The 22435-nt window shown below is 37.6% G+C and overlaps 1 protein-coding gene and 1 long non-coding RNA gene across 2 annotated transcripts in view; one reads left to right on the plus strand and one right to left on the minus strand.

Moving 5' to 3' along the window:
* The window catches only part of snx29 (sorting nexin 29), a 265361-nt gene that overhangs the window by 125383 nt on the left and 117543 nt on the right, over positions 1-22435 (minus strand). The gene's annotated exons all lie outside the window — the stretch shown is intronic.
* Positions 549-21577, plus strand: LOC115439705 (uncharacterized). The gene is made up of 3 exons (XR_003938289.1): positions 549-716; positions 8952-8958; positions 21567-21577. It is a non-coding gene; the product is annotated as an uncharacterized LOC115439705 (long non-coding RNA).

Raw genomic sequence — 22435 nt, forward strand, 5'->3', positions numbered from 1 at the left:
TTTACAGGAATGCGTGATTCAGCATCACGGAAAGCACACAATCCCAAACACATAAAACGCACATCCACATTCTAAAACGCTTAATGTAAAAAAAAGCTTAACGTAGTTTAATGTCTGAAAAAAGCATCAGTCATCACCAAATTACATGTGGACATCTCTAATGTTGGGATAGGCTCCAGCATCCCCGCGACCATCTGGAGGATAAAGCAGTTCAGAAAATGAGTGAATGAATGAATGAATGAATGAAGAACAGTACTCTACGATTAAACTATGTTAAGTTTTTTGTAGAGGTGAAAGTGGACATGACTACAGATGTAGAAGTTTCAGTCTTGTGGGCATTATTACCATCTTGAATGCGATGATCACGAAACAGGACTTTTAGTACATAGTCATTGTTTATATACCGAGCTAAATATTCTGAGACAGCAAAAGATCTTCCTACCATCGACTTAAAAGTACCATGAGTTTTACATAGGGGTGCCATACATCCAAGTTACGACAAACTAATTCATGAAGTGGCCGCCGGTAGGACGATCCCAAGGCAGCCTTATGAAGACCGTGACAACTGTACAGGGTTTGTACAACACAAAATCACGTCATTTTCTCAGGGAGGCCTCAAGTTGCTCTTGTGTTTTGAACGGCAGCCGTATTGACTTCATAAGGTGGTAGTAAGAAACTACTGCTCCCTCCACAAATGTCTACGAACTCCAGATCTTGTACGAACCAGGAGACTCATACGAACCCACCGTTCATAAGAAGCTTTGTGACTGAGGCTTCAGGAAAACCACTGTCACTTAACGCAGTTCACTGCCACATCCAGAAATTTAATCTGAATCTGTTTTACATGAAGAGAAAAACAACATCTATTCTGTGCAGAAACACTTCTGAAATCTCTGGATCTGAGCTCATCTCAGATGAAATGAAAAACAGTGGAAACATGTCCTATCTGTGTTGTGTTTCAGTACATTTTCATAAAAACTGGTGTCAGATCAAATGTTAAAGATGAAAAAAACATCTGGAGAGTAATCACTGAAAGGTGCAACAGTACTGTAGATGATGGTCTGGTGATGCACCAGTGTCCACATGGCTGACTTTCTTGAGTGAAGGTGTCCTCTATGTGAAGACATTGGAATAAAAAAAACAAAAGTCGAAGTAATATGGTGGTAAACATCCCTCTGACCCAACTTTTCTGAGTGTGCTAGAGGTGCCTAAATCTACATTTGTTTACATGTACAGAATCCAATTAGCATTCTATTTTAGAAAATGTCCCAATATGTTCAGTAAATGGGGTGTGTAGATACATATAAAACAACATATTACCACGTGGAAAAGCATAAACGCACACCTCCATAAAGGCATGGAGACTGTAAGCACATATATCCTTAAATTCCCACCCACACAACATGTACTTTATAAAGAGACAGTAAAAAAAAATCCCACAAACACTTTTCTTACTTCATATTTTTCTGTCAAATGATAAAGTTTCTTTCTCACCACTGCTTGTTTTAGTCTGACTTTCTCTTCAGACAAAGCTTATTGTTTCTCTGCACGTACTGTATCTTGCTAACTGGTTAAAGTCATCACAGAGGCGCCTAAAGCGTCGCTCCCAAGCACATAAACATCATCTAATCAGGTTTCCTCCACAAACAATGGCTGAATATAGCAGAAGCCAGACCTCTATACATTTCCAGAAGGGTGGGTGGGAGACTGATAGCTCTTTTCACCTCAACAAAAGCAAATTAACGCCGTTATTTTGTTGCCATCACACACACACACACACACACACACACACACACAGATAACACCTAGACAAATATACTCAGGCTACAAGTTGGAGGAGTGAGGTGCCATATGTGCAGAGACAAACAGAGAAAAGTAAAATAAAGTACAGATAGAGAGGCAGGATTTCTAAAGGCAGCACAGAGCTCAAATCTAGTTGTGGTGATAGCTCTTCAGGGAAAATCTTAAGAAAATTTACATCTGATGTGTGTTTACATAAAGTGTGAACTCCCAGTGGGTGAGTGCATGTCTTAACAGTAAAACAGGTACTACTGATGAACAGTGAGTCACTGCATTTTCAAATACACTAGATGATGTGAGTTTTTGTTCTTTACCAAAGTGAAATAATTGTGAAATAATGGTGAAATCTATGCAAGTGCTTCACCTGCTGTGACGCACATGTTGTTGTTAGCAGTTATGAAGGTAAGATAGGCTGTCATTGTTTCTTTGGCGACGCCTGCATATGTGAGCTCTGCCCAGCTTCTTCATATTAATTGGACAATGAAATAATACTGAAGGAGTCATGTCTCCTCAGTGGCATTGAAATGTTTTTACACTTTTTTGTACTATAATCATTAGAGGTCAAGCTAAAGTGGATTTCTAAACGCTTATAGCTTGGTGCAGGAAAAAAGTCAATATCTGACCAATTTGTAGATATAAATGGCTGAAAAAAAACTCAACCATGGCAGAAATCAGCCATCTTTGACATTAATTACTATATATTGGGTAACTAAATACAGTTCAAAGATTTTGCAATGGATAACAACAAAAGATGTGCCTCCAAGTACACGGTGGAATAGCATAACTAAAATTCAAAATAGTTAAGGTGAGACCAGCACAACAATAAAGAAAAAACAAGTGAAGAAGTCAGCAGAGCTTTGCCCTTCCTGCTCAATGATACCCTGTCTACCCAGGGATTTATTTTGAGTCTTAACTTTCAGTCTTTTCAAAAAATTTTCCAAAATGTGAAATTTCTAAAAATTTTAATTCACCATCAAATTGTGCACTGCACCTCTCCTAGTGGTAAAGAACATGTGTGTTAAATTTGAAAAGCATTGGGTGAATAGTGTCTGAGAAATGGGATGGACAAAAACCTCAGACAGCCAGAATTCCATCTATATCTACTGTATATAAAAAACAATATGCAAAATACTGTGCATCTTTGAACAAAATAATTAACTTGTGACTGAATTGACTTGAGGGCGGCTGTGGCTCAGCTGGTAGAGCAAAGGGTCGGTGGTTTGAATCCTGGCTGTCCACATGTCGAAGTGTCCTTGAGCAAGACACTGAACTCAAAATTGCTCCCAATAGGGCCAAGCAGCGCCTTGCATGGCAAGTGTGTGTGCGAATGGGTGAATGTGAGGAACTGCAAAGCACTTTGGGGCCCATGAAGGTGTAGAAAATATTATATACAGTACAGGCCAAAAGTTTGGACACACCTTCTCATTCTTCGCATTTTCTTTATTTTCATGACTATTTACATTGTAGATTCTCACTGAAGGCATCAAAACTATGAATGAACACATGTGGAATTATGTACTTAACAAAAAAGTGTGAAGTAACTGAAAACATCTCTTATATTCTAGTTTCTTCAAAGTAGCCACCCTTAGCTCTGATGACTGCCTTGCACACCCTTGGCTTTCTCTTGATGAGCATCAAGAGGTAGTCACCTGAAATGGTTTTCACTTCATAGCTGTGCCTTGTCAGGGTTACTTAGTGGAATTTCTTGCCTTATTGATGGGGTTGGGACCATCAGTTGTGTTGTGCAGAAGTCAGGTTGATGCACAGCTGACAGCCCTATTGGACAACTGTTAGAATACATATTATGGCGAGAACCAATCAGCTAAGTAAAGACAAACGAGTGACCATCATTACTTTAAGAAATGAAGGTCAGTCAGTCTAGAAAATTTCAAAAACTTTGAATGTGTCCCCAAGTGCAGTCGCAAAAACCATCAAGCGCTCCAACGAAACTGGCTCACATGAGGACCGCCCCAGGAAAGGAAGACCAAGAGTCACCTCTGATGCTGAAGATAAGTTCATCTGAGTCACCAGCCTCAGAAATCGCAAATTAACAGCAGCTCAGATTAGAGACCAGATGAATACCACACAGAGCTCTAGCAGCAGACACATCTCTACAACAACTGTTAAGAGGAGACTGCGTGAATCAGGCCTTCATGGTCAAATAGCTGCTAGGAAACCACTGCTAAGGAGAGGCAACAAACAGAAGAGATTTATTTGGGCCAAGAAACCCAAGGAATGGACATTAGACCAGTGGAAATCTGTGCTTTGGTCTGATGAGTCCAAATTTCAGATCTTTGGATCCAACCGCCGTGTCTTTGTGCGACGCAGAAAAGGTGAACGGATGGATGCTACATGCCTGGTTCCCACCGTGAAGCATGAAGGGGGAGGTGTGATGGTGTGGGGGTGCTTTGCTGGTGACACTGTTGGGTATTTATTCAAGACTGAAGGCAACCTGAATCAGCATGGCTACGACAGCATCCTGAAGTGACATGCCATTCCATCCGGTTTGCGTTTAGTTGGACCATCATTTATGTTTCAACAGGACAATGACCCCAAACACACCTCCAGGCTGTGTGAGGGATATTTGACCAAGAAGGAGAGTGATGGAGTGCTGCGCCAGATGACCTGGCCTCCACAGTCACCGGACCTGAGCCCAATCGAGATGGTTTGGGGTGAGCTGGACCGCAGAGTGAAGGCAAAAGGGCCAACAAGTGCTAAGCATCTCTGGGAACTTCTTCAAGACTGTTAGGAAACCATTTCAGGTGACTACCTCTGGAAGCTCATCAAGAGAATGGCAAGAGTGTGCAAAGCAGTCATCAGAGCTAAGGGTGGCTACTTTGAAGAAACTAGAATATAAGAGATGTTTTCAGTTATTTCACACTTTTTTGTTAAGTACATAATTCCACATGTGTTCATTCATAGTTTTGATGCCTTCAGTGAGAATCTACAATGTAAATAGTCATGAAAATAAAGAAAATGCAAAGAATGAGAAGGTGTGTCCAAACTTTTGGCCTGTACTGTAAGTTCAGTTTACCATTTACAAGATAAATGAAGCCACTTTTTGAGACAGGTATTTGTAAAGACATAATGATAATTAAATGTAACAGTTAGGGATGTGCCGATTGTAAACTTTTTGGCCGATATTGATGTTACTTTGTGTTTATTAATTTTGATTTTGTCGCTATTTATCCACATCTTAACAAAGAAATCATCATTATAAATATATAAAAAGTTACATTTTAAAGTCTTTTAACTTTTCACTATCTTTGAAAGTAGATTCAAACATAAACTTGTAAAGAAACTTTGAATATAACATGACATAAATATCTGCCATTGCCATTGGTGAAAGACTTATATACAGATACTGATAATGGCAAAGGTCTGCAAATATTGCGAAACTGATATCCAACATATTGGTGCATCCCTGATAAACATAATGAAAACAAGAAATAATGAAAAAAAAATTGGAACTGAATATCGAGCTGACATTAACCAAATAACAAAAGTAATTTCGTACTTAGAAAATAGAATTAAACAGGTCAGTAAAAACACTGAAATGTTTTCATTGTGTTACTGTGAGTTAAATAAAGGCTCAAACAATTTAAGAGACCACAAATTTTGGTTTTTATTGCATTTTAACAGACCAAAGTTTCTGGATTTGTAGACAATATCAGGAATTAATTACAGTAAACAAAAAAATTCTGTCTTCATGTTGTATATTGTAACTGATTATTTCAGGTTTAGAAACTGTAGAAATCTCCATCAATCACTGAACATTATGACAGAAACCACCTATGCAGAAATGGTGATGCAGACATAATAAACAGAAGCACAAAAAATCCTGATGCACTTGCATGCAGTTTGATAAAAACTATTATCATGGATCTAGCAAAGGGCCGACAGCACTGTGATCTGAGCTTATCTGGAGCCCACCGATAGCCCTGTCTGTACTGTGCCTCAGACAACAGCCTAATGATCCACAAAACTACTGCACTCACCCCAACAAAGGAAACCTGCACATACTGTAAAGAAAATATCTGAAGATGTATATTTACAGAAAGAGACCAAAATGAAACACACAGAAAGAGCAACAACTGCATAAAAGCCAAAATAAACATAAATACAAAGACACAGCACTGCAGCTGCTGACGGTTGCTCCTGCTTTACTAATCATCCTCAGTTCAGAGAGATTTTTTTTCCTCCCCAAGTTGAATTTCTGTTACCTGTCACACTCATCAGTCCCTAATAATGAAGGGTTAGGGGGCATACAGATGTTTCTGACTCTAGGTGAAAGCTGGTCTGTAATGAAAAGGTAAGAGAGCAGCTGTTTGTGTGTATCCTGTCGAAAAACTCAGAATTGTCAAGTTGCGCAAAAGCACTGCGTTTGTATGAAACAGAAGGTTGCATTATTATTTTTAGTTGGGGTTCAACTGTACTGTCCCCTTTCTAGAAACTTGTGTCCATTGAGTTTTCTCCTGAGAGTGTCTGTCTCAAGAGACATATCTTTAATAATGATCAAAGTGTGTGACAAAATTAGCTGTTTCAGTAAAATACATCCACCTAGAGATGGACACATACCTGACACGGAAGCAGTAAAACAGGGTTGTATCTTCAGCACACAAAGAGTTGTAGTGTAGCTTTAGCCAATCTTGGACATTCATTAACTTTCATTTAAATTTTAAACAATTTCTGACACTAGGGCTCTCAGTCAAAGCACACCAAAAGATGTGTGAAGCAGTGTGAGATTACTAATTTCACTTTCATGACCTCTGCTGTCATCTGATGTGACTCAGGCAGAAATTACATTTAAATATGTAATATTTATATATATTTTTTTAAATTTAAAAAAGTAGTATATTGAACATGACACATCATATTTAGTAACCAAGGGGCAAGGACCACAGCTCTAATGTAGTACCTCTGCTTACCACTAGATGGTGACTCCAAAAACACTATGGCTCCCATAGACTTTTGATTAACCCCTCTTAAGATATACTTCATTTTTTTCTGTGAGTTATTCTGGTCTCATTCTTTTTGCTTCTAATAAATGTTCTGATTGCCCATTCAAAACATGGCTCACTTGTCATGACAGGCATGACGGGTGTGTTTGTCCAACTTAGATGCATGATTTTGAACTTGTATAACTGTATATTTTGTTTGGTATCTGGGCCCCTATGTATAAGATCTAGTTAGAGTCTCAGGGTGTCCCATTTCACAAATGTTCCCTGGTCTTTAACACTGACATTTAACCACAAAGTCAGAAGACACAATGTCTTTCTTAACTTTACTTTCAACTTGTTGCAAAAGGACACACATACACATTGAATTTTCATATTCATACTATATTCAGTGCATTCGAAATGTATTTTCTATTTACACTTGCAGATTAAAGTCATTCTAATTCTGAACCACAGAACAGATGGATACCATAGTTTCCACAACAGACAGTTCGGGCTGAGGGCTGGTAGAAGTCAAGAGATCAACAGAAAGAGCTTCACAGGGTCAAACATGGACAAGAAGAAGTTTTTCTTCTCTCTTCAACGTTACAACCATGACACATAGCAGCAAGTGTGTACTTGTGGTACTACTGCTCGTGATACTGTTTCCTATGTCTCAGTCAGAACAGCAGGAATACAGAAATCTCCTGGTGGAAACGTGTAAAAATCGAGAAAAGCCTGAAATAATCTTCCCCGAGCGGAAGCTTTGACGGGTGATAATAACGTTGGTGCCAGCAGAAAGCAGGGCAGAGGCTGACACACTTGACTAATGCTGCACCATCTATTAGCAGTGAGGAGACATCTGCGACCCTGGACCTACACACACCAAGGCAGGAGAACAAACAAATGTCCACTGCATTTCACCCGGCGATCAACCAGCCAGAACAAGCCTGCTAAATAAAACATGTGCCAAGCTCCCTAAACAATGGGACTAATGCGCAATCAAGTGGAGCGCTCCTTGTAATGCCATAACAGCACAATCCTGAGGCACTCACACCACTGTGAAATTGGGGCTTCTTTCTGAATCTCGTTTCCCGTATCTTATCTTATTATGAAATCACTCCATCCCTCCCAGCTCCTGATTCACCCTCTCTTTGTTCTTTGTGTTTTTCCTGCCCCTAACTTTCTTTCGTCTCCTTCTCCTTTTAAACATGTCCTTGTTTTGGTTGAGCCTTCTTCTCTATGCAGTATTGATTTCATTTCTTTCTTTTGTGTCTTTGCTGGCTCTCTTTCTTCCAAACTCCTCAGATTCCGCTCATTTATGCAACCTTCATTCACCTTTCTCTCTCTGCACACGCATTACCTTTGAAACCTTCCTCCTCCTCGTGCAGCCTCGTCTTTTTTTTCCAAGTCAGCCTCCTCCTCATTGTCTTTCTCTCATCTCTCCTTTAATTTCTTTCCTACCACTATCAATCATTCATCACTATTCAATTTAACTTGGCAGCATATTGTGCAGCATACTGTGCAGCGGTGGTGTTAACCATAGCCCCATTCTGCTAATCATGAATGTTGTGAAGGCCAGAGGCTTTCTAACCATGCATATCAATGACAACATGCATAAAAAAGGACACTCATTTGTTTTTCATGACACAATTTGAACGGAAGAAAAGGGAGAAAGAGTATTTTTCAGCTTGCAACTCTCAGTAGTGAAAATCATACACACATACATAAAGCAGAGTTAAACACAGTCAGGCTACACGTCAGTGATAGGTCGGCTAGAGAGCAGGCGGGAGGCTGACGGAGTTAATTAACGAGTGCTAATCAACAGCAATCTTCTTTCATTTTCTAATCGTTCATAGTTCATTTCTCGCCTTCCCCTCCTTCAGATAGCAGACGCCTTTGTGTGTCAGGCAACGTATGTGTATTACAAAAGAAAATGTGGAAACGGATTACTATCATTAACATGGGACCAGCCACGCCTGATTGGTCTGAATTGGCTTGAAACGCACTGTACTTCCCTACTCATCATAGGAAACTATGTGTGAAGTGACAAAAAAACTAATTAACTTTAGATATATATTTGTATTGTCATACTATTGTGAACTATAACATCAAATGAAACACTTGGATGTTCTAGTGAATGCAATATTTCTGCTTTAAACTTTTAATTAAAAAATACATTAAAATTATCATGAGAGGGTTTAGAATAAACAGCTATGAAGTTCTAGCAAAAATTGGATTGTAGAGATATGAATTGAATATTTTCACACTAATAGTTTGACAGATTGATGTGACCACTAGAGGGAGTAGTGAGCCACTCTGCCGGTCTACTCTGGTGAGGAAAACTACCACCAAGGGGCTTTTGACCAAATGCAAAATTAAGTGACCAGATGAAATGAGAACAGATAAGAAACAACTTTGAAGTCAAGGAAAGTGACAAAGTGATAAAAATAAAAGCGCTGTCATTGTTTTCCCCACTGGACACATGAAGTTTGATGATGAAATGTCAGCTTTTCATCTACACAGATGATTTTGATTTTGAGGCTTATGAAGGTATAAAGCCATTATGTGATGTTATTTTCTTTGCTAAGTTGCTGTTTGTTGACCCAAAGTTCACAACAAATCAAACAGCTGCACTATCAAGTTTAACTACGATATAATGCACCATATTAATGATATAAGTGAACTATCACCCTTTACACACGATAAAAAAAAACTATGTGCATTAAAACAAACCTCCACACATTGACTAAAAGCTGTTATTTTGAAACCATCTGGCACTTTTTTGCATGTGTGTATTTCGCTGTTCAAGATATATAACAGTTACAGAGATAACAAATAAATAAAATGCTTTCACTCTCACTACAAGTTCTCCTTGGCCTGTTCCCTTGAGATCACATGCTTTAACCTCCAAACATGAGTTGAATATTTTCTATTTGAGATGCAAAGAAGACCAGATACTGGCAGATGACTGGGTGTATCATTTCATAACAAACAGACATTTATAGTAACAAGCAGACATGTTGCAGGCCTGATGATATAACAGACAAAAAAAAAAAAAAACACAACGAGCATGACTCATGCAGAAATGATTTGTAATGGTAAGAAAACATCAACAGTGTGGTCATGAGTTCTACACTCATAATCAGTTTTTGTTGATGATAATATTGGTACACTAAATAATACATGTCAACACATTCCCAGAGGCATCAGACAAAAATTTTAATATTTATGACACTTCTACTACTACTGAACCACACACCTTTATTTTTTTAAAGTTGCAGAAATATTTGCACAATAAATAAAGCATAACATGACTGATATAATGGCAAATAAAAATAGGCAGACATATATAGATTATTGAAGAACAGGGAGATTTGGGGAAAAAGAGACTGGTAAGAGGGGTCTTTACGTGAGTAAAATTGAAAAAGTAGAGACTGCCAAGTGTTTTCAAAACAAGTAAGCAAAAGTCATTATGGTCTTCTGTGCAAAGTGAACCAGGCACCACATCATAAAAATAACATTAACTTCACTCCCACGTGCAAATCATTTTTCAGTGTCAGCTGCAGGGGTCAAAGCATGATCTCTTCATCTTTACTGTTCATTTCTTGTCATATTTGTCATGTGTGATCTGCACTGATGGATCCACCACGAAATGATCTTTTCTCTCTCATTTCATCCATTAGGCTAAAATTAGCCTCGCTGGGGGTTGCATGAAGAGATGCAAAATAAAGATTATGATTAACTAGTATGAGACCCGTGGGGAACCATGGATTGTAGATGTGGGGAGATTGCGGTCTGCAATTGTCAGAGTGGGGGATAGCAGTCTTTGATTGTCAAGTGGGAGATAGTGGTCCGTGATTGTTGGGGGGGGAGGGGTAGTGGTCCTAGACTGTAGGGGGACTTGTCATGTTTGCCCCCCCTTAACAGCGGCCCAGGCTGCAGGTAATAATATGTAATATAATATGTCGGGACCGCGGGAGTAAATGAGGCATTCCTGTTTTTAACTTCATTTCCCGTCATGCAGCATGGTACTGCGCTTCCGTGGTTGTAAGGCAACTGTATTCCAAAATGACTAATATCTCTGAAAATACTGGTCCTATCAACTTGCCGAGATATTTAATGTGGAGATGGGATTATTCCTCAACTGTAGGTACCAACTTGGCCAATTAAAAACCTACATTTGTCAGAATTCTGCTGAGATAGCTACACACACACACACACACACACACACACACACACACACACACACTGAGACCTTCCAGTATTATGATATAGATTCTTCTCAAATGCATTAAACCTAAGGAAATAAGTGTGTTTAAAATGTAAGGAAGAGAAAGTACAGACATACAGAGCTGTGCAAAAGTCTTTGGCTACATTTAGTGGTGTTTTTGAGGATTGAAATGAGCATATATATATATATATATATATATATATATATATATACACACTCATTTCTCATTCTCTTTTCTTCAGATACAACAAGAAAATACTGGAAATATGTGTATAGTGTAGAAGCTGCACAAAAAGTGAACTAAATGGGTTTTAAAGGTTAAAGAAACTATTAATTGTGACCCCTGTCCCCATGACAAGAAGCAGATCAAACAATTTGAAACATCTGACATGTGTTGAATGAAACTTGGTATAAGACATCAGAAAATGCACTAAATCTCATATTGTCTGAACAAAAGGATTAAAGACAAATTAAGTGCAAAGGGAGGTCACACTAAATACTACCTCTTATAAGAGCTGATTTTCTGTGAAACCTTTGTTTTTACTGTTGTACATACTTCACATTTATCCAGATTGTATCTTGATACAAAGACTGAGAAATGCATATGTGTGGTCATTAGAACTTTACTAAACCAACAAACCTAATGTTGGACTAGGACTTTTGCAAAGTACTGTAGGTGTTGACATCTAAAGAGTAGAAGTAAAATGCAGTGAGAAATAAATACTGAAGCACAGCTAAACCCTGAAGACAAACATCACCACCTCTCAGCTTTTCCTCTCAGAACCTTTTAGCATTTTTCTCCTTCTTGTTTTCTGCCCTACTAACATCCTGCAATGCCACTTTAATGAGAGCGTTTTTCAGCCCATGGATGCATTATTATTAGAAGTGGATGTTGGACTCTGAGATGGCAGCCGTTCTTTCCACTGTCGCAAATGCCAAAAAGTATTCTGGCTTCCAAGTTTTACATCCATGTTATGTGCCTAACAGTAATGTGGCATCGTCACAGATATTAAAATCTGTTTCCTCTAAAAACTGATAATAAAAGCACTAATAGGTGTCCTGTCAGCAGTCTGTTTTATGAATGCGGTCTGAGGGGAAATACTTCTTTCATTTTATTTATTTATTTGGTTAATTAGTTACAGGACAGTGCGTATTGACATTAGTTGCAAGGAACAAGACGCGTGCACCAGATTTAGCAGAGAAGCTAATTTCCATCTGTTGTCCTGGACAAATGACCCACATAATAAAATATCACATGGATTATGAAGTATTAATACACTGGAAGGAAACTGTTAAATACGACAGATATAGAAAAGTTGTCTCAGGCTCAAATGTTACAGCCAAATACATAAAAAGGGGCTAACATTCTAAAAGTACAATAGAATTTCCTAGAATAAGAATAAGACATAAAAGAAAGAAGAAGGACAGAAGAAAAGAGGAGAAAAAAAAGAAGAAGAAATAAGTAGGCTAATCATACAATAATACAAGTAGACACGAGAATTGTGAATCTTTATTGGCCTCATGAATTGATTAGATTAAGATGCTCGTCTTTAAACACGTCTTCAGGTATCTTCAGTATTCTATGTCACTGTACACTCCTACTTTTTTGACAATTCATAGAAACAATCAGATGAGTGAAATGTGCCCACCTTTACTGGATGCAGGTAAGCTGAGTGGTGGGCCCAGGCCCAATTTCCTTAAAGCATCTACTGTCGCTTTTCCACTGACTGCATCAGGTCAACTTGGCCAGGTTGTTTTTATGTGTATTTTTTCATTGTATGCAAGAAGGGACTGATAAAGACTATCAGATACTATTTCTATATCACTTTTGCAGAGTTTCAATAGTGAATGAGATGGAAAATCATGTAGATCACAGACTGGTTGATCAAAATTGTCCCTACATTACTATATATGTGTATCATCATGTCACAACACTGGACAACAAACTTAGCTCGTGGGAAAACTCTGAAAAAGTCAAAGTCATTTTTCAAATCGGCTCTGTCCTGATAGATCAACCAGAAATATTTTTATATCACATTCCATATCATAAATTATACCTTAGAGTTTTAAGTTTAATCCTCCTCCATTGCCACCTTGCTCATAGCTGCAGTCATGCTGGTGACAAAACCAAGCCAAGGTGAGTGAGATGGTACCAGCAATGGAAAAGTAATGCACAGTAAGTTAAGGCTGCAAGAGGCAGCCGTTTACTGTTTAGAAAAACTCAAATAACTATCCGGAAAACCTTACTATACATTGTCATCTACGTTAATAAAATCTCAGGAACCAAATGACAAAAATAATGTTCCAAGGTTCAGTCTTGTTCTTGCAGCATTGTTCCAAGGTCAGTCTGTGTGACAACACTCGCTTGAGGTGAGTTAACGCACATTTGGTGGGAAACCAATAACAGAATGCCCTACTGCTTTTTACTTTGTTAAAGCCTTGTGTAACATAGCGCCACCTAATACTCTTACATACCAACAACATGACAAATGTACTATTCAAAAAAGCTCTATTTCCAGTACAATTTCACAATAATAATGTTATTTTCATTATTCTTATTGTTGTAATGCATACACTTTCAACCACTGTTACTGTCAGGACTTAATTTACTTGCAAGAATCAAAAAAGTTCATCTGATTGTCAGCTAATATTCAGACAGGGGCTTCAGCCTACAATCAAACTGTGTGTCTATCAACAATACTGCTCACTTCACTGGGTTGATAAACCTGTCTATGAGCCTATTGCTCTGACTTGAAGGAGTGGATACCCCATTTATTCACTTTTTGATGATCAATGTAACGGTATGGCATGAAGCACAAGCTGCAAAGAAGAGAATAACACGTAACAAAGACTCTGTACAAAACACAAGCTGAAGGATGCAGTGACACGTGTTTCTGCAAATCTGTAAATGTATTAACATAACTGGCTGCAACCATATTTTTTGAACAGATGTTCTACTGTGTATGAACACGTTTTAACTGTCAACAAATATGTCTCACCTCTATCGTTTCTGCATGTTAACCTCAGCACAGTGTGTTCTTCGATTGTAATTACATGTATTATCCTGAAGTTTCCAGGTTGCTCTATTCTTGTCCTCTGTTCACTTATGCAGAGACTCAGTTTTCCCCACAGGGATTATTAAAGTTTTATTATCTGCTCTAATCTGAAGTGTTCAGCCACCGTTTAGCCCTTGCAACAACATTCATTAAGGTCACAGGGTGCACAGCATGCAAGTGGCATGTCATGCTGTATGAGCTACAAGACTGCGTTTGATGGAGGCGTTAAGATGGGACATTACATAACTTAGGAGAGGGTGATCAATACTGGAATTATGTGGAGCAGAGTGATTTAATAAATATTAATAGGAAATGGGAATATTTCAGGCATGTAAAGTGCTTAATCGAGCATTCCCATAATCTGTACAAGAACAAAAATTGGATTATTGCATGCATGTGTCACTGTTAGTATGATAAATGTACAGATGCTTTGCAGGTTTCACATGTTTGTCAGAAACGGAAACATGTTACAGTCATGTGCAATCTGAATTTTCATAGACACTTGCACTGGCTGACACACACACACACACACACACACACACAGAATGAAAATCAGCAAAACTCTTCTTCTTCACCACGCCTGTGGAAAATCTCATTTTACAAAATTAAACCTGTGGAAAAGAATTTCTCATTCGCTGCATATTTACTACCTTGATGGCTTAAGTTTCTGAGAAGAAACTTGATCATGTCAAAACTCTTTCTGAAGTGAAAAAATAAGCCATTTTGCAATGGTTGTCCAAACTTTCTAGCATATTCATTATATAGAAAGTGAGCAGTGGGTTGAATACTGTTGCCATTTTTTGCTTGAAATGGGTTCCATTGATAATAATTCTATAGCATTTTCAATTCTATACATCAGAAAGATTTAACAGCTAAAGGGCTAAACAGGTACTTTTGACTTTGGTGAGATAAAGTGAAGGTTTTGTTCAAATGTCCATGAAATTAGCTGCATACAAACCTGAAGGTTTCATTGTTTATACTGTCAAATAAAACCGATTTAGCTGTGTTTCCACCTTGCAAGTGAGAAGGAGGAACTGGTGGTTAAGTGAGCAAAAGACTGCAGTGAGAGAGTGAAAATAGTGAGGAAAAAAGGCTTGTAATGCAAATAAAATGTTATTTCCTGAATCTGTCACAACAGTTATACTGTAAAAACATCAAAACACCCACACCTCTGCAAAACACTGAGGGAATTTTCTTGAGGAAAAGTACAAACAAAAGATGCAACTGTACATGCAACATTTCTATATAGTTCAATTTGTCACACACTATTGACTGGAGACACACCCCTTCAACATCCCAAACACAGCAAAATATAAGGAAAACATAACATACAGTTAAATACACCACCACACACTGACAAAGAAATGCTGATTATGAAGGATTATTATTGGTCAAGGTGCTTCATACTTCATACTTTATACTCGGCCTTTAACAATGAATCAAAATTAAGAAAATAAATAATCACATCAAATCACAAAACCAGACACTACCTGTTATGTCATTTCAATTACTTTTACCTTTTCAGGCCTTTTACATTGTGTTTTTGTCTTTGTCTTTTTTTTTCTGTTCATCACACCGCAAACAAGGACCAGAACAGTGGTTGAGTGTCTTATTCTTTTGTTGTTGCATCTTTTAAATCATTTTCATTTTGTTGTGTTTTACACCATTTTAGTCTTGTGGCATCTTTCATATTGATTTGTTTGTTGGGACTTTTACATTGTTTTCATCTTGCTGAATCTTGTATCATTTTCATAACATCTGGTTGCATCTTTCATGTAATTTTTCATTTTGTGTGTTTCACATAATTTTCCTCATTCTGCTAATGTCTTGATGCATCATCTTCATTGTTTTTGTATGGTCATCTTTTACATTAGTATCATCTTGTTTCATATTTTACATCACTTTGTCTTTTTTCATCTTTTATGTTGTTTTCTACTCATTGTGTCTCTACAATTGTTTTTATCTTGTTGCATCTTTTACATCATTTTCATCTTATGTCTTTAACATATAGTTTAAAATCACAAATAATAAATTCAGTCAGGACCAAACATCAGCCTTTAAACTTGAAAGAAATAATGACTGTGCATTCATCATAATAATTAAAGCAGTTTGCCCTATTTATACAGAAACTATATTATAATAAGTGAATGATATTCTGGCAAGTGAAGATTTTCTTAAAAATGTTCTTTATCTGCTGTGTGCTTCAAACAGATTTAATTTCTTCCCAACTCTAACGTGACACCTCATTTTAGGTGGTGTTGCTTGTTCTCCTTAAGAGAAAAGCAGAAATTTGAATGACAGGCAGGACTTTCTTTCAATCCTCTGTCAGCATTATGTCACTAAACACTGAAGGATAAGCGGGAAATGCATGCAAGCAGGTGCTTGTGTCAGCTAACATGCGTTTTGAGAAGAGGAAGAGGAAAACCTAATTATTCCTGTGATCAAAGCAATTATTAGGAAAAAACACTCTGACCCAAAAATGTCTCAGCTGGAAAGCATCACAGCTCAATCTGCTGCAGCCTATTAAAGGAGTTATTAAGCATGCACAGAGCGCTCGCACACGCCGACAGTCATGCATGACAAAATTTGCACATTTACAGAACCAATCAAACGCAAAATGTGAACCAGTTTACTTAAAACAATACTCACACAGACTGTGTTCACCCATTTACTTACTAAGTGGTTCACAAACACACAACACGGAGCAATGTCACTTAGAAAACCACTCACCTACTGCAGCTTACAGGCACTGCTGTTAAGTAATGCATGAGATATTGTGTAGACCTGCAAATGCATACACAGACCTTCACACATATACATGAAAGCTTGTTTTCTAAGTTAATACAACGGAGGAACAACATCTACATAGAACTTGGGACATATTTAAGGATGTAATAAAAAGTAAAATCTGTGAATTGTTAATTTGTTTGAAAAGATTTTCAGTGTTTTCATGGACCAACTTAATTGCATTTTGTAAACGTTCAATAAAGCTGGGACAGAGTGATCTATACTATTGTGTTATATAAGTTTTTGTTTTTAATCCACTCAGTCATCAGCCACATGGGCACCGATACAGTAGGTCTTCCTCTTTGTGTAATTCACAAAGGTCACACACATTCATCAGTGGTTTCTTCACACACTGAGATTTCCCTGGTCTCTCTGAATCTTTTGATAATATGATTCATTGTAAGTGGTGAAAGCAAAAAAACTTTAACATTTTTATGTTCAAAATGTTCTTTTTGAACTGACTGTCAACTCACATGAAATTTGGCAATAAATGTTGAACCACGACCCATCTTTGTAAGGGTCATATCCTGTCCACATTAAAATGGATAATTTTCAAAAACTGCTGTAATTTTCAACAACTACGCTGTTTGTTTTACAATCTATCTCACACAAAAATGACCACAAATGGTTACAAAGGGTCAGACAAACCATTACTTGTGTTGGACACAGTGAACTTTCAGATAAAGGCAAAGGATTTAGTCTCGACAAGTATTGGTTTTCGTTGTCAAAGTACAGTTTGAAGATTTTGCCACAACATGAGTATATGTGTCTGTCTCTCAAACTAGATGATCTACATATGACCTGTCATCTCTCCTGTCCTGATCAGACAGTTGAAACAGTAGAACAGTATAAATATCTTTGCACAGTCATTGATGACACACTGTTGTTTGAAGACAACATGGACGCTGTTTGCAAAAAAGCGCACCGGAATCTCCAGAGTTTTAATGTTGACAGGACTTTTATGAAGATTTTTTATTCTTGTTTTATTGAGTCAGTTCATACCTTTTCTTTTATCTGTTGGTACGGCCTTCTTACATCAAAAATAAGACCCTGCCCACTCTCTATGGGTAGAGTTCACACTGCTTCCCTCTGGTCATAGATATACCCTACCACATAGCAGGACCAATAGAATAATAACTCTTATTACTGCTGCTATCAGGTTCCTGAATAGTGTGTGATCTATGTTTTTGTATTGTATTGCAGTGTTGATTAAAATGTGGAGTATTGTAATACAACTGCAGTCAGAGGTTAAAATGAACTATTGTTACAGCTGCATGGTTAAATCTGCCTTTAAATGTGCTTTTAAATTTAGATGTCTTGGCAGATTTTACATAAGAAGCTACATAATGGTCTTCACTTTCATCAGTATTGAGAACCAAAACAAATAGTTGGCTTTAACCCCCATGGCTGATAGAATGGCAGGTAAATTTCCCCATATTCATTTCAGAGGCTATTTCTTTTAGCTAAATAGACATATTTTATTATACCTGAATGGAGCAACTGTAACACACAACACTTTAACCCTGGGATTAATAAAGTAACCTGATTCTGATATATTTCTAAATAAAGGCACAGTCATCTTGTTGGATTCTTATCGTAGGTCACAGATCTACACCAAATACCAAATAGTAGGCCTGTAACGGTACACAAAATTTTCAGTTTGGTATGTTTTCGGTTTTCAAAGCCACGGTTTGTTTGTTTTTTTTTTCGGTTTGGTACGGGAAGACAGAAAACCCCTCAAAATGTCTTTAATGCATTTATGAATTTTTGAACATTCTCCCCCCCACTTTTTGGAGACAACAGAATATAGAAAAACAGGAATAATATAATTCTGCTGCTGTAAATCAAATAGAAAATAAAATAAGTAAAATATTACTAAATGTATTTTAAACATTAGTATTGCACTTTTCCCTGACATGTAGTTTTGAACAAGCAACAAAAATCAAATCACAGTTCTGTCAGTTATAAAATCATTCAGTCAGTCAGTCTGTCATCTGTCAGTCATAAAAATAACAACAAAAAAATTCCACATGAAGTGCAACATTAACTAAAGGGCAAACTTGTATTCTATTTAAACAAACTGAAGAGATTCATTGACAAAAAAAAAAATTAACCAAATTATTTATTTTAGGACAGCTAACAAACTGTTTAGACCACTTTGTGTGTGTGTGTGTGTGTGTGTGTGTGTGTGTGTGTGTGTGTGTGTGTGTGTGTGTGTGTGTACAGGGTGCGATTTGTCAAAAAAAACGGGGGGTGTTGGCCAAAAAATCTTATCTTCTCTTTCCCCATTGTTGTCTTTCACCGGGACCTGAACTGATCCCAAACAGGACTGTAATGATGGTGGAGGGTCTTCAATCTCTTCCTTCCAGGTTCACATCATATTTGTTTTTTTTTTAACCTTATGGCCGCCTCTATTTCATATTTTGGGTCAGTGTGCGCTCCTTCAATATGCCCATGTTGAACTTGTGCGGATTTAAAGTTCCGCATCGAACAACATCTTTCCTTCCTTTTTCTTTTTCTCAACATTCTGTGCCGTTTCGGTACAGCTGTGTACCGAACCAGAAAGGTGCTTACCGAAACAGTTCGGTATGTGTACCGTTACAGGCCTACCAAATAGTGTTATCTACTGTATATTATAAAAGGCAAATGGCCTCTGTGTGCATGTGTTCATGTATGTGTGCCTCGGGATTCACATAAAATCCGGAAAGATCTGACTGCTGCAGTGTGGCATACTTATGTACTTTTGGTCAAGGAACAGACTAGATAAACAGCGAGTTGATAGGACCAATATTTTGGATAGGACCAATATTTTGGGAGATATTAGTAATAGCCTTACAATCACATTGCTGTACCTAGAACGCTTTGGCAGTTAATGCTGGACAAATGCAGTACAGCATGCATGAATACACAACAGCATAAAAACCACCACATCTAGAACCCGTAGATCCCCACAGGTCAATGCACTAGTCATATCTATTCTAGTACATTTTGTCTTTTCCACTTTCTTGTGTCAGGTAAGTCCACTTTGTGAGTCTTAACGATGTGTACATAAGCACATAAACATGCCTAATAATGTGTTAAAATAATGTAGACTTCATTCATTCTTCTTGGCAGGGAGCATCTTGAAGAAGATACAACTCAAAAAGGAAAAGCAGTTCATTTGCATAGAAAAGAGCATGCTTTTCATCATTTTCTTTAAAGTTCTGTGTTCTTTCCAGAATCACAAAAAAGTCAGGGTTACACAGACAGCACAGTTCAGGCCAATGAAAAAGCACGTGAAAAGTTGACTTTGAAATTGCAGACACATTAACAGTAACCTCACTGAATGTTTCACAAGTTATGATGAATTCAAATGTGTCAATCTGGGTCTTTCTTTGTACTGACACGAGACATTAGATAAAAACAGATGTCAGCACAAGTAAACCGGGAAGAAGGTTTCAACTGTTCAAAGGCAAAAAAGCTGTGGGATGTAGCAAGGTTAAAAGCAAGTCTGCTTTTTTTGCATCTTACAGAAGTGTTTAAGAGTCTGTTACTCTTTAGCTCTTCAGTACAGATCCAACAGAACAGATCGAGCAGACATATTGTAAAGATAGTTTCAGTTTCTTTCAGTTTCAGTCTGAATTTTAATTCCAGCCGATTCAATTGAAATAAGACAGAGAGAATGAGAAAGAGAGTGAGAGAGAGAGAGAGAGAGAGAGAGAGAGAGAGAGAGAGAGAGAGAGAGAGAGAGAGAGAGGAGCAAAAAATGATCAAATTGCTATTAAATTTAAATGGATTCCAAATCAAATCAATGTGCCCGCTTCATTTATTGATATGAAAAGAAATTAAAATTAGTCTGAAAGCTCAAAGTGACATAATGTGAACAGTTTTTGGTTTGGTATTGTAGTATGGCTCACTCTGTCTCATGTTTGCTTCTTGCGAATTTTAAAAATGCATGCCTGATGTTTAAAGTGTTGCATGGACTTGCCCCTCCTCCTTTGACAGATTTTATTAAATCCCACTCTGTCAGTGGGATGGTCACCAGGGCCAAAGCTTGAGGAGACTGTGAGGTGCCACGCAGGTGCACTACTTTTGGAAAAATTACACTTTCAGTCACTGGAACTGAATATTGGAACAGTTTACCACTCAATATAAGAGAGTCACAATCATACTGCCTCCTTCAAATCACAACTTAAACATTGGATGAAGGAAAACCAAGCCTGTGAACATCAGTAGACTGTCCTCACTGTGTTGTTCTGTGTGTTTTTACGATGTTTTGCCTTTTTGTCAACTGTATTTCTTGTCACCTGCCTTGGGACTACAGATGGAAAATATCACTGCTGCTACAATCTGGCATATTTACAGCTGCGATTGTTGTAGATGTTCATTAATATGCACTGTCCCTCAGAAAGAAAGAAAGAAAGAAAGAAAGACAGAAAGAAAGAAAGAAAGAAAGAAAGAAAGAAAGACAGAAAGAAAGAAAGAAAGAAAGAAAGAAAGAAAGAAAGAAAGAAAGAAAGAAAGAAAGAAAGAAGAAAGAAAGAAAATAAAATAATAATAATTATCCCTCAGAGAATCTTTGACAGAGTGCTGAGAGTACATATATCTGACAGCAGTTACATTTTGGTCCTTCGTCAAAGTAAGTACAAGAAATAATGTAAGTTAGAAACAGATACGGCATTATGTTTACCATTTACAGAGTCAGTGTGTGGTATTTAATGACATCTAGTGGTAAGCTGCAGCTTGCAACCAATCTGTGACCCAGTCTCATAGCTGGAAGATTCTGGGTTCAAATCTCCATCAGAGTTTATCTGAGCCTTTGAGTTTACATGTTCTCAGCCTAATACTGGTTTCCTTCCACCATTAAAGCACATAGGTTCATTCTCCTGTGAACACAGTGCTGATGAAGATCTGTAATTGGTCCCTGAGCACCTTCAATGGCAGACCACTACTCCTAATGTGTGCTGTTTGCTAATGCTAATGCAAGGTGGTATGTTTATTACGATGAGTAAAATGCGGAGACCAAACAGGGTTAATAATGTCAGTTAAACTTTTTAATCTTTATATCTGTTTCAGTTCTCCTATTAGAGTTTTGCTGTATTTTTGTGTATAGTGGGTCACCATCCTCTGAAGACATATGCCTAAAACAACATAATTGTAATCACTGTCTTCATTTCTACCGATCTTAAAGATTTTATAGATTAAGTCTTTGGGTTAAAATTCAACCATGACTGTTTGAAAATGGTTGTATTATTACATCCACATTTCCAACACCAAAACCTTGTCAGCTTTCCTCAAAGTAACAAGCTAAATACTAAACATGCTAATTACTAAACTGGAAATTGCAACAACTGCAGTATTAATCTGACATTATAGTTACATTATTGTCACATCCAGAAGTTGTGGTGTTAACATATTATTTCAAACACTGAATGCCTTGCTCTATGCTAGTTATTAATTCTGGTCCACACTTGAACATCGTAGGTGACAGTAATGCACCTAGCTGCTGGATGTCAAGCTGCTATTAATGATAAAAGAAAAGAGTAAGTTTTATGGGCACTACCGCAGAAAATTCTGTGAACATTTCACCTAGCTGTAGACTGTCTAGTGTTATGGCAAGACTGTTAAACTGATAACGTCAA

The sequence above is a fragment of the Sphaeramia orbicularis genome, chromosome 19, assembly GCF_902148855.1.
Source record: "Sphaeramia orbicularis chromosome 19, fSphaOr1.1, whole genome shotgun sequence".
Classification (NCBI taxonomy): domain Eukaryota; kingdom Metazoa; phylum Chordata; class Actinopteri; order Kurtiformes; family Apogonidae; genus Sphaeramia; species Sphaeramia orbicularis.